This window comes from Miscanthus floridulus, chromosome 1 (assembly GCF_019320115.1).
Source record: "Miscanthus floridulus cultivar M001 chromosome 1, ASM1932011v1, whole genome shotgun sequence".
Classification (NCBI taxonomy): Eukaryota; Viridiplantae; Streptophyta; class Magnoliopsida; order Poales; family Poaceae; genus Miscanthus; species Miscanthus floridulus.
In genome coordinates this window covers 19,233,631-19,250,697 of record NC_089580.1, presented here as the reverse complement: position 1 = coordinate 19,250,697, position 17,067 = coordinate 19,233,631, and the positions used below count along the sequence as shown (strand labels likewise).

The window sequence follows — 17,067 nt, the reverse complement described above, 5'->3', positions numbered from 1 at the left end:
ATAGATAAATTATAAATAGCATAGTTTAACTTATGACAAACTTAGATATCTCATGATAAAAAAAAACTTAGATATCTCAGATGTAGAGAGTACATGTCTCGAACTTGGAGGTTCACATAATCGTGTGAAAAATATTTTAATTAGGGAGAAAGGCTTAATTCTGGTAGGAAATGGAAAAGATCGCAATTTTCCAAACAAGTTACAGCTATTGGTAATACTACTTTATATTAGTCCAGCAACTTACTAACATGCATCACCAAAGTCCGAGATGTGTTGTCGACGCTCGTTCGAAACAGAGAAATTAACATAGCCAAATGAACTATCGCAATAATCTGGAAACTTCACTCATTTTAATCGCTGGGCCTGGGCGCTGGCTGTGTTTTGTGCGAGAGAGACCGCCTGATGAACCGAATTGAACGTTCTCCCTTCTCCGGCGTGGCCCCTACCCATGCGTTGGTTTACGTGCTAGTCGACGGCGACGCGCATGTGTTCCCACCTGCGGAGGCGCCCCGTCGGAACGGCGATGCTGGCGCGATGCGCGAGCGTCACGTTCGCGCCAACGCACGCCTCCCTCCCACCCGGGCTCACCGTCTGATGATGCGGGTGGCGGCTGGTGGCCCCACGTGGCGAGTCGATCGGCTCCCGGGAGTTGTTTATTCCTGTGACGTTCCTGTCAGAGCCAGCTCTTTCCGCTCCTGTGAATGATGGTCCGTACGTCGTTTACCTCAATTAGCATATGTTTATTTTCGATCTTAGCTGGCCTTTGTATGTTTGCGAGGAGAGATTACATGTTGTTGTTCACAGCAGTGACTCCGGTGATGGTCAAGCTCCAGACCCACTCGAGATACCTCCTCACTGTCAGATATTTGGGGCCGCGTTCCGCATTTGCACAGTGTTTGATGCGACGGCAAACACTGTAGTAATTTCGTTTGTATTTATGAATTGTTGTCCAAACATTGACTAATTAGGCTCAAAAGATTTGTCTCGCAAAGTTCAACCAAACTGTGCAATTAGTTTTTGATTTCATCTACATTTAGTACTCTATACATATACCACAAGTTTGATATGATGAGGAATCTTTTTTTTTGCATAGTGTCAAAGTTGGGAGTTTCGGGGAACTAAACAAAGGCTGGGTTGCAATGGCACGTTCTCGAAAGAAATTCATGTTACAAATTCTGTGCAATTGTGCATTGTGCTGCCAATACTACTAGCTGAACGTTTCCTAGTGCACGACCTCTGCAATCTTCTGGTTTCTGAATCATTACTTTTGGTAACGGCAATGCTCCGCGTCCGTCCGTCCGGACGGCTTCTCCATTAAAAAAAAACTGGACGCTCTTTCGCCCATCGCAGCCTTATCCACCGCGTCCGACTCCACTGCACTTGTCTTCCTCGCCTCCGCTCGCGCTTCCTGGCCATCGTCCTCCATCCTCAGCAGATCCGGTGCCCAGGCCGGCGCTGGCGACCCTCCTCTGTCCCGACCGGCGCGACCTCCCATCTCCCCAACAGCCGTCGTCGACCTCCTGCCCGCGCGCTCGTCTTTCCTTGCCTCCGCGCACACTTCATGGCCGTCGTCCTCCATCCTCTGTAGCTCCAACGCCCGGTCCGCCACCAGCTTGGCCGACACGACCTCCCATCAGCTGTCGTCCACCATCCTCAGGCACTGGCTGGCCGAAACCAACCGTTCCCCCGCTCTGCGCTGCATCGTACGGAAGAAGGGTTATAAACGCACGTTGCAAGTCTATGTTTCAAGTGTTTTAGATGTTTCGTAAGTATGTTGCAAATGTTTTATATGGATGTCGCAAAAGTAGATCGGGATGTGTTGCATATGTTGCAATGGTTGTACATGTACGTTGTAAGCTTGCTTTCCCAATGTTTCATCTATGCTAATTTGAATGTTGCAAGTGTGCTAATTTAAATGTTGCATATGTTTCACACATATGTTGCAAGTATTTTATCTGGAGGTTGCGTATGTTTTTGCAACGGTTTAAAGTGTTTTCCAGGTGTTTTTGCAAGTGTTTTAGATGCATGTTTCAAGTGTTGCATATGAATATTTCAAAAATAGATCGGATGTTACATCTCCCTCCTCATCTTCTGCTATCTCGCTCCGATGTCTCCTCCTCCTCCTGACGCGACTAGGCATATGTCGTCCTCTCCCCCTCTCCTCGATGCCGGTGGCGTTTGGCGCAACGCGGAGCCCGCGCGGGCACGCGAAACACAAGCGGAAAAAGACTACGGGCGCGGGCGTCCGGACGTCCTATCCGTCTGAACGTTCGTGCGCTGGCAAGCCTCTTTCGGTAACGTGACAAACTGACAAGGCACTAAATAAATACCGAGTCCAGCTGATGGTAGTGATGTCAACCAATAGCCTCCTTTCCGACACCACTAAACTATGGGTAAAGCTGTGGTGGGTCTGATCCGGTGATTTCCGTACTATTCGCTTAATTTATAAGTCGTACTTTTTCAGTCAACGAATTGTATTTTTCTTACATAATAAATCAGTCAATAATACTTTTAATCATGACTTATCAGCCAAGCGAAGACATTCAGTACGACTGTCCTTGAATGACCATTCAAGAGATCCTATGTTTTCATCCACGCTAGTCAAAGCATCCCATAACACTATGATCATCTCTGCCATCCGGATTGGAGCCCTCCGTTACTACTTGACTTGCACGTCCCTTTCGTATTAACTTGCATGCGGCGGCTTCCTTTGCGAGCAGAGATTGAGCAAGTTTAACAGCTCGGACCTCTTCCGGCCGATCCGGTGTCTCTGGTACGGTGACACCGTGACAGGGACCGAGCTGAACTGTGCTCTCGCAAGTCGCAATCGTACGCTGTTGCATGGCCGACACGGCAGCCAAATAATCGATCCCATGCATGCACCACAGCACCAGGAACCGGCCGGCCCGCGCCCGCGGCCCCGAGTCCCCGACTTCGTAGCGCCTGGCCATTTCCGGCCACAAGCCCACAAATGCGCGTAGACCCAGCGCGCGCGGTCGTTAAACGATTTCCCCTATATTTGCAACCTCGCGCATCCGCATCAAAACGATCAGAAAAAGACGACGTGGATGGCATCAGTGGCAGCGCCGTTCATGGATGACGCGAAGGTGATCGTGTCCACCTACGAGGAGCTGCCGCGCCGGCGGCGCCGTCCCATCAGCCGTGTCGCGTCGTCGTCCGCGGCGGCCACGCGGGCCAAGGCGTCGGCGCCGAGGCAGGCCGGCAGCTACAGCCGCCGGGCGCTGCTGCTCGCGTACGCACAGCAGCTGCGACGGCGTCGACGCGGGGGGCAACAGAGCAGCGCGCCGTTGTTTCTGGAGTGGGGCAAATGGAAGGCGGGTCATCCCGTCGCCGGCGGCGGTGACGGCGTCGCTGTAAGATGGCGAATTTGATATAACTGTTTGGTTTCCACGTACGTACGCGTACGCATGCCGGTGCAGGGATTGATGATTCACTTGTGTGTTGTTGGTGGGCAGATGAGGCGGATCGGGAGAAATTGGTGCTCCAGGTTGCGGTGCTGCGTCCGGCTTTGCGTAAGGACGTTTCTTCGGCGAGTCAAGCGGATTAGAGAGAATGCCTCGTGCAAGAAAGGCGATACTAGCAGTATGTTAGATTAGATGCGGTCAGCGTTGGTTGCTGATTGATATTCTTCAGCGTAATCCAAATGTCACTTAATCCATGTGAGTTTTGACTGATCCTCTTCAGACAAGCAAATTTATCTAGGGGTAAAAAGACTCTCTTAAGTTGTCTTACAAATTTTAGAACGCATAGTGTTATAGGACGGAGTATATATGACCTATCCTATCACTTGAATGTTTATAAAAAAATAAATGTAACGTCTGCCTAACCATACATGATGATGGCAGGTCTAGTTTGATGCGTAAGGTCGATACAGCCATTTACACGTAATTCTATTGAAATCATGCCATCTATTTTTTTCAAAAAAAAAGATTCACACCTACTCCTCATACACGGTTGAGCATTTTTTTTAGAAAGACACTAAAAAAAAGTGTCTTGTATCTTATATATATACACGAGGATAACAGTAGCTCGTACAAAAAAATAACTTGATGTAAATATTGAGATCAAACGAGACATCTTTCTTTGATCTTTTTTTATTACTACGTGTTACTATGATCGGCTGATGTAGGCTACTCCCTCAGTTTTAAATTATAAGTTGTTTTGATTTTTTTTTGAAATATTTATTTTGCTATGTATCTAAATATAATATATATCTAGATATATAGAAAAATTGATGTAGCAAAAAAGTCATAGTAACATATAATTTTGAAAACCGAGGGAGTACTATTTTTCTTCGACGATAAACCTCATATGTACCTGCCTCTACCTGAGCAACCCATGGCCGTGATTTTCTTGTAGCAAATCCGCGACACTTGTTTTTTTTTTGTCTTTCCTTGCCTACATCTCCACGTGGACGGTGAAGCCGGCGTACCACAAGGTCTCAACACCGACGCTGAAGCCGCAGCGTTGAAAGGTACTAAAATAAATAGAGAAGGATGAATAACTTATAAAAATCTCTATAAAAATACTAGAGCAATTGATTAGTACACTAAATAGCGTAAGTAATTTTGCTCTAGCACTAAAGGGTTGCAAGTCATCTATCCCAATAATTATAGTTTCTATGATCACTAAGCACACAAGAGCTAAGTCACTACTCACTAAGAGCTCTCAACAAAGCTACACTAAAGAGCTCCACTAGGTAAAACTACACAAGCAAGCAAGCTTTCAAAACTAGTTACACTTAAGAGCTTGCTACACAACAAGTTTGCAAAGAAAGTAACGGAGTGAGCATGACGATTATACCGCCGTGTCGAGGAATGAACAAATCACAATATGTATGCCAATCAATCACGGGGAGAATTCCAATCATAATGAACACCAAGATTTTTCTCCCGAGGTTCACGTGCTTGCCGGCACACTAGTTCCCGTTGCGTCGACCAACACTTGGTGGTTTCGACGGCTAATAGGTATCACACACCTAGCCCACTACAAGGGCGTCGCAAGAACCTACCACAAGTGAGGTAACTCAATGATACGAGTAATTTACTAGAGTTACCTTTTGTCTCTCCGTCGCGGAAGGTACAAGACCCCTCATAATCACCGGGAGACGGCCACGAACAATCACCAACTCATGCCGATACTCCTCCGCTGCTCCAGGCCGTCTAGGTGGCGACAACCATCAAGAGTAACACGAAATCCACATCCACAACAATCCCCAAGTGCCACTAGATGCAATCACTCAAGGAAATGCATTAGGAATGACTCTCAATCTCATAAAAGATGATGAATCAATGATGGTGATGAGTGAAAGGTGTTTGCTTCGGCTCACAAGGATGTATCACAGGTAAAAATGTCTAAGAGAGTGAGCCCAAAGCGAAGCAGTTCTATTTATAGAGGCCCCAATGACTCAGAGAGCCGTTGGAGCCTCGGGGCTTGACGGGACGCACTGACCGAACGCATCACATCGTTCGGTCGGCCAGAGTCTAGTCACCCACGGCCATCCATGTGTCGCTCTTTGAAACTCACGCATCGATCTCCAACGATCACTAGCCGATCACTCGCGTTGTTAAAGTGTGACCGGACTCGACGAAGAAGTGATCGGGCTTGACAAAGAAGTGACCGGACTCACCAGCGAGGCGTGTCCGATCGAGTCCAGTAAGCAACTAGAGAGGATTTTTATTGACCGGACGCATCCAGTCAGAGGTGACCTGACGCGCCTGGCATCCGGCCTTCACTTCGCTGGCATACAATGCCCGCGTCAGCGTACATCAGTGCTAACCTAACGTAGCCCCTGCGTGTCCGGTCACGTGGCGTCTCCCACGTCCGATCACGCCATCGAGCGATGCCCTCTCTGCGCGCCACGACCTGATGCTGCACCGAGTCTGGTCCAGCGTCCGGTCAGGACTTGGTCCTCTCGGCCAGCGCTTGCGCCACCTAGAGTACACTGACCGAACGCGTCCGGTCAAGCCGAGACCAGCGTCCGATCACGTGCAATGATCCCCTTTTCTTTTTCTAACTCCTCAAACTCTTCACCCTTACTTCCAATTTGCTAATCATAAAGTGTACAACTTGTGTACACGTGTGTTAGCATTTTTCAAAGCATTTTACAAGGGTTAAATGTTAGCACACTAGGTCCCTAGTGCATATGCAAGAATCATGTCACCTAGTGGCACTTGATAACCTCTTAGCCAAAGATTTCCCCTCTTTATAGTACAACTATTGATCCTAAACCATTCACACCCTCTATGGTGTTTTGAGTGCAAACACAAAATGGTTCCTATCATTATACCTTTGCCTTTAGCCCATTTTTATTTTTCTCTTTCTTCTTTTCCAAACGTGAAGCACTTGATCATCTCTTTTGTGGCCATCACCTTCACCATGACCATCATCTAGCTCCATCACTTGAATTGGACTACCTTATCTAATTCACACACTTAGATCAAATGTTAGTCCTAGGTTTCATCAATTATCCAAAGCCAAGCTAGGGCTTTCAATCTCCCCTTTTTAGTAATTGATGACAACATTTTCTCAAAGATATTCAATAAATTTTTCTTGGATTCATGTTGCTTGCCCAAGCATTTTACCATGTTTAAAGGATATGGACAAGTTTCATAAACCCAAATTGGTAGCATTAGCTCCCCCTATATATGTGCTAAGAGTTTGGATTTGAAGGCTTGCACATATGCATAGATTAGGAATTGTGGGGAAGTAATGTCTACCAAATGATGCTAAGGTGTAAAGAATGGACCTTTGAAGCGTGATGCCAATGAAGTAGCCAATAATACCATCCTTAGCACCATTATTTGCTAGATACCACTTATAAAGAAAAAAACACTAGATACCTCATGAGATCAACATTATAAGCAATGCTCTAGTATCACTTGAAAAAGGAAGTGAATATCTATCTATCATCCTATGCATGCTAGTTTTCATTTCATCAAACATTTTCTACTATCTAGCATACACCACACAAGTATAGGTATGGAATTTAAAACTTGCGCCATGCAAGCAAACATATGTAATGCACATACAAATGCAACATACAAGTTTATGAGCTTGCTCCCCCTACTTGTGTGCTCCAAATTTTAATTGATCTCCTTTCAATGTCATTTCATTTGTTTGCTCTCCCTATCTTACTATCTTTGTGAATTACTTCTCTCCCTTTGGCATCAAATACCACAAAAGAGCTCAAAATTTTAGATAGGTTGGGGTGAACCATGTTAAGTGAGGATCATTTTCCTAAATTTGGTTCAATCTAGATCTCTTGCAAAAGATGTTTAGCTCGGTTTGATCCAAGAGCAAGCTTCTTCACACCTCATTTCAAGGGTTATCTTGACCATGTTGAGTTAAACACTTATAGCTCATTTTCTAGATTAAACACTAGGTTGATAAGCCCACAAACATGTCATATGCTACCACTTGATCATTTCAATCATAGAAGCAATAGTGGTACCATACAAGCATTAAAGCCATTTGATTTTCATGAATGAGCCTAAGACATGTGAGGAAAGACTAGATGCACTAAATAAGTCCTTAGCAATGTATGAATGACATGTCAATCAATTTTACCTTGCTTAGCTCAAAGGAGAGTCATGTCATATAATGGGGGTGCATCAACACATATTTGAGAAGTCAAGTATGTTCAATTCATTCCTTAGCTTGCAAAACCTCTTCTCATCAAATGGCTTGGTGAAAATATCAATAAGTTGATCATCGGTGCCCACACTCTCAATGCAAATGTCCCCTTTTTGTTGGTGATCTCTAATGAAATAATGGCGGACATCTATGTGCTTTGTTCTTAAATGTTGAACCAGGTTGTTTGTGAGCTTCACGACACTCTCATTGTCACATAGCAATGGAACTTGTTTGAATTTGATTCCAAAGTCACTCAAAGTAGCCTTCATCCAAAGTAATTGAGCACAACAACTACCGGCCGAAATGTACTCTGCTTCGGCGGTTGAAAGTGCTACACTATTTTGCTTCTTTAATGACCAAGACACAAGTGATCTTCCCAATAGTTGACATGTGTCCGATGTGCTCTTTCTCTCAACTTTGCATCCCACATAATCAGAGTCCGAATATCCAATCAACTCAAATCTTGCTCCTTTGGGATACCACAATCCAATATTTTGTGTATGCTTCAAATACCTCAATATTCTCTTTATTGTCTTCAAATGACCTTCTCTTGGCGAGGCTTAAAATCTAGCACACATGTATACACTAAACATAACATCCGGCCTTGATGCGGTCACATAGAGTAGGCTTCCAATCATAGATCGATACATCTTTTGATCCACCATATTGCCACTAGCATCAATTTCTAAGTTTCCATTTGTCCCCATTGGTGTACTAAGTGTACTAATAGCTTTAGCATCATCCATTCCAAACTTCTTAAGCATGTCTTTGATGTACTTGCCTTGACTCACAAATGTGCTATTCTTAATTTGCTTGATTTGAAGACCAAGGAAGTAACTAAGCTCTCCAATCATAGACATCTCAAACTCATTTGCCATCATCTTCCTAAACTCCTCATAAAAATCTTGATTGGTTGATCCAAAGATAATGTCATCAACATAGATTTGTAACACAAATAAGTCATTGCCTATCTTCTTGGTGAAGAGAGTGGTGTCAACCTTGCCCATTTTAAATCCCTTAGAGAGTAGAAAATCCCTCAACCTCTCATACTATGCTCTTGGTGCTTGCTTCAAGCCATATAATGCATTCTTCAACTTATAGACATTCTTAAATTGGGTAGTTGTTCAACATAGACTAGCTCATTGATGTACCCATTGAGAAATGCACTCTTTACATCCATTTGGTATAACTTGATGTTGTGGGCACAAGCTTAGGCTAACAAGATCCTAATAGCTTCCAATCTTACAACCAGGGCATAAGTTTCTCCAAAGTCAAGACCTTCAACTTATGTGTAACCTTGAGCCACTAATCTTGCTTTGTTTCTTACAACTATCCCATCTTGATCTTGCTTGTTGCGAAAGACCCATTTAGTTCCAATCACATTATGATCCTTAGGCCCCTCAACTAATTACCATGCTTGATTTCTTGTGAAATTGTTTAGCTCTTTATGCATAGCATTCACCCAATCAACATCCTTCAAAGCTTTATCTATCTTCTTTGGTTCAATGATGACACAAATGAGAAATGCTCACAAAATGATGCTAATCTTGATCTTGTTTGCACACCTCTTGATATATCACCAATTATAGAGTCCAAAGGATGATCTCTTGTAATATTTGTTGGTTTGAGCACTTGAACTTGATTGCTTGCACTTTGTTGATCATTCGGTTGAGATGATGTACTAGCCATTTGTTGTTGATCTTGCTCTTTGTCATCACTTGTACTAGCTTGATTTTGATCATGAGAACCACTAGATTGCACATTTGAGTTAGAGAGCACTTGATTCTTGTCATCTTCAACATCAATCACCTCTCTAGGCCTTATGTCACCAATGTCCATATTCTTCATTGCATTGACCAATTGAGTGTCTCTCACATCATCCATATTATCATCTTTCTCTTGGAAACCATTGGTTTCATCAAATTCTACATCATGAACCTCCTCAAGAGTACAACTAGCCAAATTCCAAACTCTATAAGCCTTGCTAGTAGTGGAATAACCAAGAAAGAAGCCTTCATCACATTTCTTCTCAAACTTGATCAATCTAGTGCCTTTCTTTAATATATAGCATTTGCAACCAAAGATCCAAAAGTATGCAATATTAGGCTTTCTTCCATTCAAGAGCTCATATGGTGTCTTCTCCATTATTAGGTGACAATAGAGGCGGTTGCTATAGCAGCAAGCTGTGTTGATTACTTCAGCCCAAAATGAATGACTCACATTGTACTCACTCAACATTGATCTTGCCATATCAATCAAGGTTCTATTCTTCCTCTCAACTAGGCCGTTTGATTGTGGAGTGTACTTGGCCGAGAATTGATGCCTAATTCCAAACTCATCACATAGCTCATCAACTCTAGTATTCTTGAATTCACTTCCATTGTCACTTCTCACTTTCTTGATGGTCGTTTCAAACTCTTTGTGAATTCTCTTGATGAATGTCTTAAAGGTTGAAAATACATCAGTCTTATCAGCAAGAAAGACCATCCAAGTATATCTAGTGAAATCACCCACTATCAAAAATCCATATTTGTTTCCTCCAATGCTAGTGTATGTGGTTGGTCCAAACAAGTCCATATGCAACAACTCAAATGCCTTAGATGTACTCATCATGCTCTTCTTAGGATGTGTGTTACCAACTTGCTTTCTGGCTTGATATGCACTACATAGCTTATCTTTCTCAAATGTGACATCTTTCAAGCCTCTTACTAGATAATGCTTAATCAACTTGTTCAATTGTTTTATTCCAACATAACCAAGCCTTCTATGCCATAACCAACCCATGCTAGACTTAGTGAGCAAACATATTGACAATTGAGCTTCTCTAGCATTGAAATCACAAGTATAGATTCTCATATCTAAATCCTTTGAATATCAAGTTAGAGCCATCTACACTTATGATCTCTACATCATCCACATCAAATATGCACTTGAAACCAAGATCGCACAATTGAGCTATCGACAATAGGTTGAAGTTCAAGCTCTCTACTAGTAGCACATTGGAAATACTCAAGTCATTGGATATTACAATCTTACCAAGCCCTTTGACCTTGCCTTTGCCACTATCACCAAATGTTATACTATCAACCCTATTGCTATTATTTGTGTTGATTGAATTGAACATTCTTGAATCACCAGTCATGTGTTGTGTGCACCCACTATTAAGCACCCAATGTCTTCCTCTGGCTTTGTAATTGACCTACAAAAGAAGATCAATTCCTTTTAGGTATCCAAACTTGCTTGGGTCCTTGAAGGTTAGTCACTAAGCTCTTTGGTACCCAAATGGCTTTCTTCTTTGAGCCCACAATTGGTGCACCGATGAACTTAGCCTTCACACCATTGGCGCCCTTGGTAAGCAAATAACAAGAATCAAACTTAATTAAGGATACATTAGCATGTGATTTCTTGTTCTTGCATTCATACTCTTTGTGACCAACTTGCTTACAACTATAGCAATACCGACCATTGTTCTTTACAAAACTAGTCTTGTGAGGAGCAAAGGTAGGCTTTACCTTTCTTGGGGGTATAGCCTAATCTCTCTTTGTAGAGAGATGCTCTTTGGCTACCCAAGCACATAAGCAAGCGATCCTCACCACCATAGGCCTTGCCTAGGGCACGAGTGAGCTCATTGACCTCCTTATTGAAGGTCTCATTCTCAACCTATTAGTGAGGCATCACAAGTGAAACCATCACTAGTAGATGAGGTAGAAGTGAAAGTGCTACAAGAAGGGTTAGTAGAAGCAACAATGATAGGCTCAAAGAAATATTCATTAATTAAATCACATGTAGAGCCCTTGTCACATGTCATAATGACTTCCTCCTTCTTTGTTTGCTCGAGGAGAGAGAGGAGTGAGCCTTTTCAAGCTTAGTGTGAGTATTGCCAAGCTCCTCATGGTCTTCCTTTAGACTCTCATGAGAGGCTTGGAGCTCATCAAAGGATTGCTTGAGAGCTTTGAGCTCTTTCCATAATTCTTTGCACTCCTTTCTCTTCATCTCAAGACATGTGTGGGCATTCTCCAACATGTCCATGAGAGCCTTGTTGGAGTCCTCCTCCTCATCATCACTCCTACAATCATCACTTTCACAATCATCATCACTTTCATCATATTGTACCTTAGTGGGCTTTGCCATGAGGCAAGTCGAAGGAGTGTCGAAGAGGGAAGGCTTGTTGTTGATGGCGATGCTTGCTAGTGCCTTCTTCTTGGACTTCTTGTCATTATCACTAGAGTCACCATCATCATCATCGGAGGTGCCATCACTATCCCAAGTGACCACATAGCCACTTCCCTTCTCCTTTTTTCTTGAAGGTCATCTTCTTCTCCTTCTTCTCTTTCTTCTTCTCATCCTCATCATTGTCACTATTGTAGGGACAATCTGCTATAATGTGATCTGGGCTCTTACAATTGTAGCATCTTCTCACATAATCTTTGCTCTTGTTGTTGTCTCTTCTCTTCCTTGCACCATGCTGACGGTCACTAACACCCATTTTGACCATCAACATTCCACCCAAAAGCATGACAAGTTGAGGTAAATCATCATCACATATGTAGAATTTTGTTTATAATTCACCTAGTTCCACTTGTACTTGCAGAGTTATTTGTATGCAGGAAATTTAAACAAAAATGAGCAAAAAGGTGACAAATATGGACACATGGAAGCAAGTGAACATGGCAGAGAGCCTTGGGCCCACTTGGCAGCGCCACCCGACCCCACTAGGGCGCTGCCCGGTCCCCCAAGTGGCGATGCCATGTCACCAATCCGTGGGAGCTACCCTAGAGCCAATGACAAGTGTCCATTCAAGTCGGTTTGATCAATGGACAAGATTTGATGATGGTGGATCCATGGGCCCATTGTCATAGACTTGGGAGGCTTCCACCGCCTTACCAACCAACTTACCTATTGAATTTCGACATGTGCTGGCTTCACAACCGACTTGGAGGAGCAACCATGGCGCTATGATGTAGAGGCGATGCATCCAAGGGCCGATCGACGCCCCCATTGGGCCGCCTAGCGCCCTAGGTGCTCCACTGACCTCCTGGCTACCTTCAAATACCCCCATGCCTCTCTACACTATAAATAGAGGATGTGGAGCTCGGTGGAGAAGTGCTCCATTCATTTCCAAGCTCTCTAAGCTTCTCTTAGCTTTCTAGCTTAGCATTAGCTATAGAGTAGTAGTCTAGTAGTGGAGTAGAGCAAGAGCGGAGCTTCTCTCATAGTCCAGAAGAGTCTTCTAGGTCTAGTATAGCTCTTTTGTAATTCTTTTATTTAGCATTTACTTTATTCAGTATTTATTTTAGTACTTTATTCTAGTATTATTGCATTGCTTTACTTAAGTACTTAGTCATTATTGTTGATCATTAGTGAGCTTAGGTGCATATTGTTTGGCATTAGTAGCATAGGTTATCTCTTAATTAGTAGCTATTCGTTAGTATTGGTTCCACCATCTGGTTAGGGTGCTTTGATCTCATTTCATCAGAGCTCAGATTGAAGGAGTAATTTATAGATTAAGCGTGGTGTTTAGGCTATAGATTACCTGTGGATATGGCTAGGCCTCTAGATAGATTGTGGTAGGTGGCAAGTGGTGATAGCCTTGTCCATCATCTGTATTCCACCATGATGGGTCTAGTTATTAAATCGTAGGGCTCATGGCAGATTCTTGACGGTAGTTATCATCCATCATAAACCATCAACATAACTTGAATAAATGCATAAAAAGGATCACCAACATAGACTTAGAAATTTAAGCTGACAATTTCTATGAGTTTTGGTGAATCTATGTTTTTAGCAGGGTTATTCTAGAAAACCGGCAAGGGGGATCAAAACGTCAAATAAAATTTCGCTTTTCCATGGCAAAAACTACTCTAGAAGGTTCTAAAGGCCACCATAAGTCATCCCCCCGAGGTAGACCCCGAGGGGATGACAGGTGGGGTTGTCTGGCCCCACCTATAGGCCGCCTGGCCCCTAGGGCCCACATGTCAGCCCCGTCGCTATGTTGGTTCTCCACCGCCTCATAGATTGCATCTATGCCATTTATTCAAGTCGGTTTGATCCGAAGGCTCAGAATTGATGCTCCACCCTATATAACCAGCCCTAACCCCCCCTTTAGAGGACGCTGCCATAAGTCAAGAGTAGACTAGAAATTAGGGTTTCTAGAGGGAAGATAATAGAGCTCCAATTCTTCAAAGTTCTAGTATAGGCTAGCTAGCAAGGTTCAAGTAGAGTGTGGGCTATTGCTCAGGATTTTGGATCCACCGTCTGGAGACTGGTATAGCCATTATATCTCTTTATTTATGACTTTGTGCTACTTCAATATTATGTTCCTAGTTTGCTCTAGTTATATGCTTAATATAGTTGTGATTGATGATGAGTCTATGCATATGTTCGCAAAGCGCTTAGCCCAAGATGCGCGTGGGTTAAGTGGTTGACATTATGTAAGCATGGTGCTTAGATATTATTTACCTACAGATGCATTCTGCACTCTAGGTCATGTGGTAGATCACGGATGTGACACTCCCATTGAGTCCTTTGTAGTCCACTCCCCGTTTGTTGAGCAAGTAGAACACGGTTACGAAGGGAGACAAGCTCTGTTCTTGATCTTCCTTAGTAATGTTCCTTATGCATAGATCTAGAGTTAATTATGCTGTAGATGAGAGTGTATATACTTGGGTGTACAAAAGACTTAGTAAATATGGAATGACTTAGGAATCTTTTGCTCTTACCGAATCTCCTGCCGAGCCATACTACATTTTATGAGTCTCTATTTCTATCTCTAGAATTACTATCAATGCTTCACACTTATCATTTATTTATCAATTGACTTACCCCTACCATAGCATGAGAGTGGTTTTATCAAAAGTATACATATTTGTTAATATCTCTATGACAACAATCCCATAGCTCCTCCCTGTGGATAAAATATAAATAATGATACTCGATATACTCCCGGGTGAAATGCTATAATGGAATATTATCTGTGCGCTTACAGATACTTTAACATATATAATTTTCTCTGAGTTTACAAGTGTCATTAATAATTACCAACAACGCATTTCTGGCATCAAGCTAGGGATGACAACTTAGTAAAGTGTGATGCTAAGAAATATTAATAAGCATTTCTAGCGCCGTTGCCAGAGAGAGGCATATGGCTATAGAGAATTGATCAAATAAATACTTATTGATGAAATTATAACACCTCTACTTTAGTAGGCTTACCCTTGTTTGTCTTTGTTCATATCTTATACAGGGTATTGTAGGATTGGTTCTGATTCCATTAATCACAATCAAGCCAATCAAGAGGAAGCTCAACACCAGTTTCTAAAGCCATGACTAAAAAGACTTTGCGTGAATTCTCTATCCAAGCACCGAGAACATCCGCACTGGACCAACACTCAAAACCAACAACCTTGAGTTCTAGCTCAAGCCAAGCCTCATCAACATGGTGCAAGCTACCCCATTCAGCGGAAAGGCATATGAAGATGCTAGTGCTCATCTTTAGAATTTTCTAGAGATTAGTAGCACAGTCGTCATCAAGGACGTTGCTCAAGACATCATACTACTTCGCTTGTTTGCATTCTCACTAGTAGGAAAGGAGAAGCAATGGTTCTACACCAACAAAGATAACATCAATACATGGGCAAAATGTTCAAAAGCCTTCCTAGAAAAATTCTTCCCTATAGGCAAGACCAATGCCTTAAGAGGAAAGATTTCCAATTTCCAATAGCAGAAGGGAGAGACCATTCCAGAAGCATGGGAATGTTTCCAATAATATATTTCAGATTGTCCTCATCATGGAATGGAAGATTGGTTGCTCATGCAAAGTTTCTACTATGGATTAACTCAGAAAGCTCATGAACAACTTGATGCCACTGCTGGAGGATCATTTGTGTCACTCACCCTTAGAAAAGCTGAAACTCTTATGGAGAAGATAGCCTCTAATCAAGGTTGGTCTCAATGCAACATTCAGTCATGCAATAAGAGTGAAGAAGTACCAGAAGAGGTGTGTGCACTATCAACCAAGATGGACGTACTGCTAAATTGGCTTGAACAACGAGACAATTACAAGAGAGATCATCAGGCCATTCAAGATGCTTTCAATGCTCAAAACACTTGTGGAGAATATTTAGGGGTTGAATTCCCTGAATATCAAGAGGATGTAAACATCATTGGCAACAATTTAGGTTCATAACAACAGAGACAAGGATGAAATCAACAACAATGGTCAACTTACCAAGGTAAGTACCAGGTAACAATTATAATTATTTTAATCCCAAGCAACCATCCTTAAGAGACTTAATCTTAGAACAATCTAGGATTAATGAGAATATTTCTAAAAAGCTTGCTTTTAATGATAAGGTCCTAGAAAACATAAATACTAAAATGGATAGTTTTTCTTCTGCCATAAAAGACCAACTTAGCTATAATAAAAAGATAGAATCTCAATTAGCCTAGTTGGCCGCTGCTCTGTCTTTTGCTACTAACCTTGAAAAGGTCAACACTATAACCACAAGAGATGGCAAGTCCACTCGTGATCCGCCGTATCCGACAAGGACATGTAAGACACAAGTGGTAATGGAGGAAGAGGAGAAGAGAAACGATAAAGTTGAAGAAGTTGAGCCACAAGAGCGAGAATTACAACAAGATTTTCATGACACTATGTTCCTACCATTTCCACGTAGAAATCAAAAAGCCAAAATAGATGAACAGTTTGGTAAGTTTGTAGAGGTAATTCAAAAGTTATATATCAATATTCCTCAACTAGATGCCATACAAGTACCCACCTATGCGAAGTACCTCAGAGACATCCTCAACAACAAAAGACCACTGTCCACCACTGAAGTAATCAAGTTAACGGAGGAGTGTAGTGCAGCCATTCTAAATACATCACCTGCCAAGAAGAAGGTCTGGGGTGTCCCACTATCGATAGTTCCATCGAAAGCCAGAACTTTGAGAACATGTTATGCGATATTGGAGCAAGCATCAGCGTTATGCCCAAGAAGGTCTTCGACAAGCTCAACTATTCAACGCTCACACCAACATCGATGTGTTTGCAACTAGCCGACCAATCGGTCCGCTACCCTGCAGGAACCACCAAGAATATTCCGGTAAAAGTACGAAACTTCTTTGTTCTAGTAGATTTTGTAGTACTTGACATGTAGGAGGACATGAAGACACCTCTCATTCTTGGGAGACCCTTCCTGAGCACTACAAATGTGCACATTGATGTCGGATCCAGAAAAATCAAATTCCATATCAACGGCAAGGTAGAGTGATTCTCCTTCAAGTCAAGACCAGAACAATGCTCTAATTTGGAATGGTGTAAGAAACAAGTTCATCCATCAAGGTCTCCATCTCTAGGACCAAAGAACACACCCGAAGAGTAAACGTGGATGGAGAAGTCCAGTTCGGTGGACT

General features: G+C 42.7%; 1 non-coding gene across 1 annotated transcript; it reads right to left on the bottom strand.

The window, feature by feature from the left end:
- Nucleotides 1-15,342: 15,342 nt before the first annotated feature.
- LOC136511251 (small nucleolar RNA R71) lies at nt 15,343-15,449 on the bottom strand. Its single transcript, XR_010772669.1, has one exon. It is a non-coding gene; the product is annotated as a small nucleolar RNA R71 (small nucleolar RNA).
- Nucleotides 15,450-17,067: the final 1,618 nt, after the last annotated feature.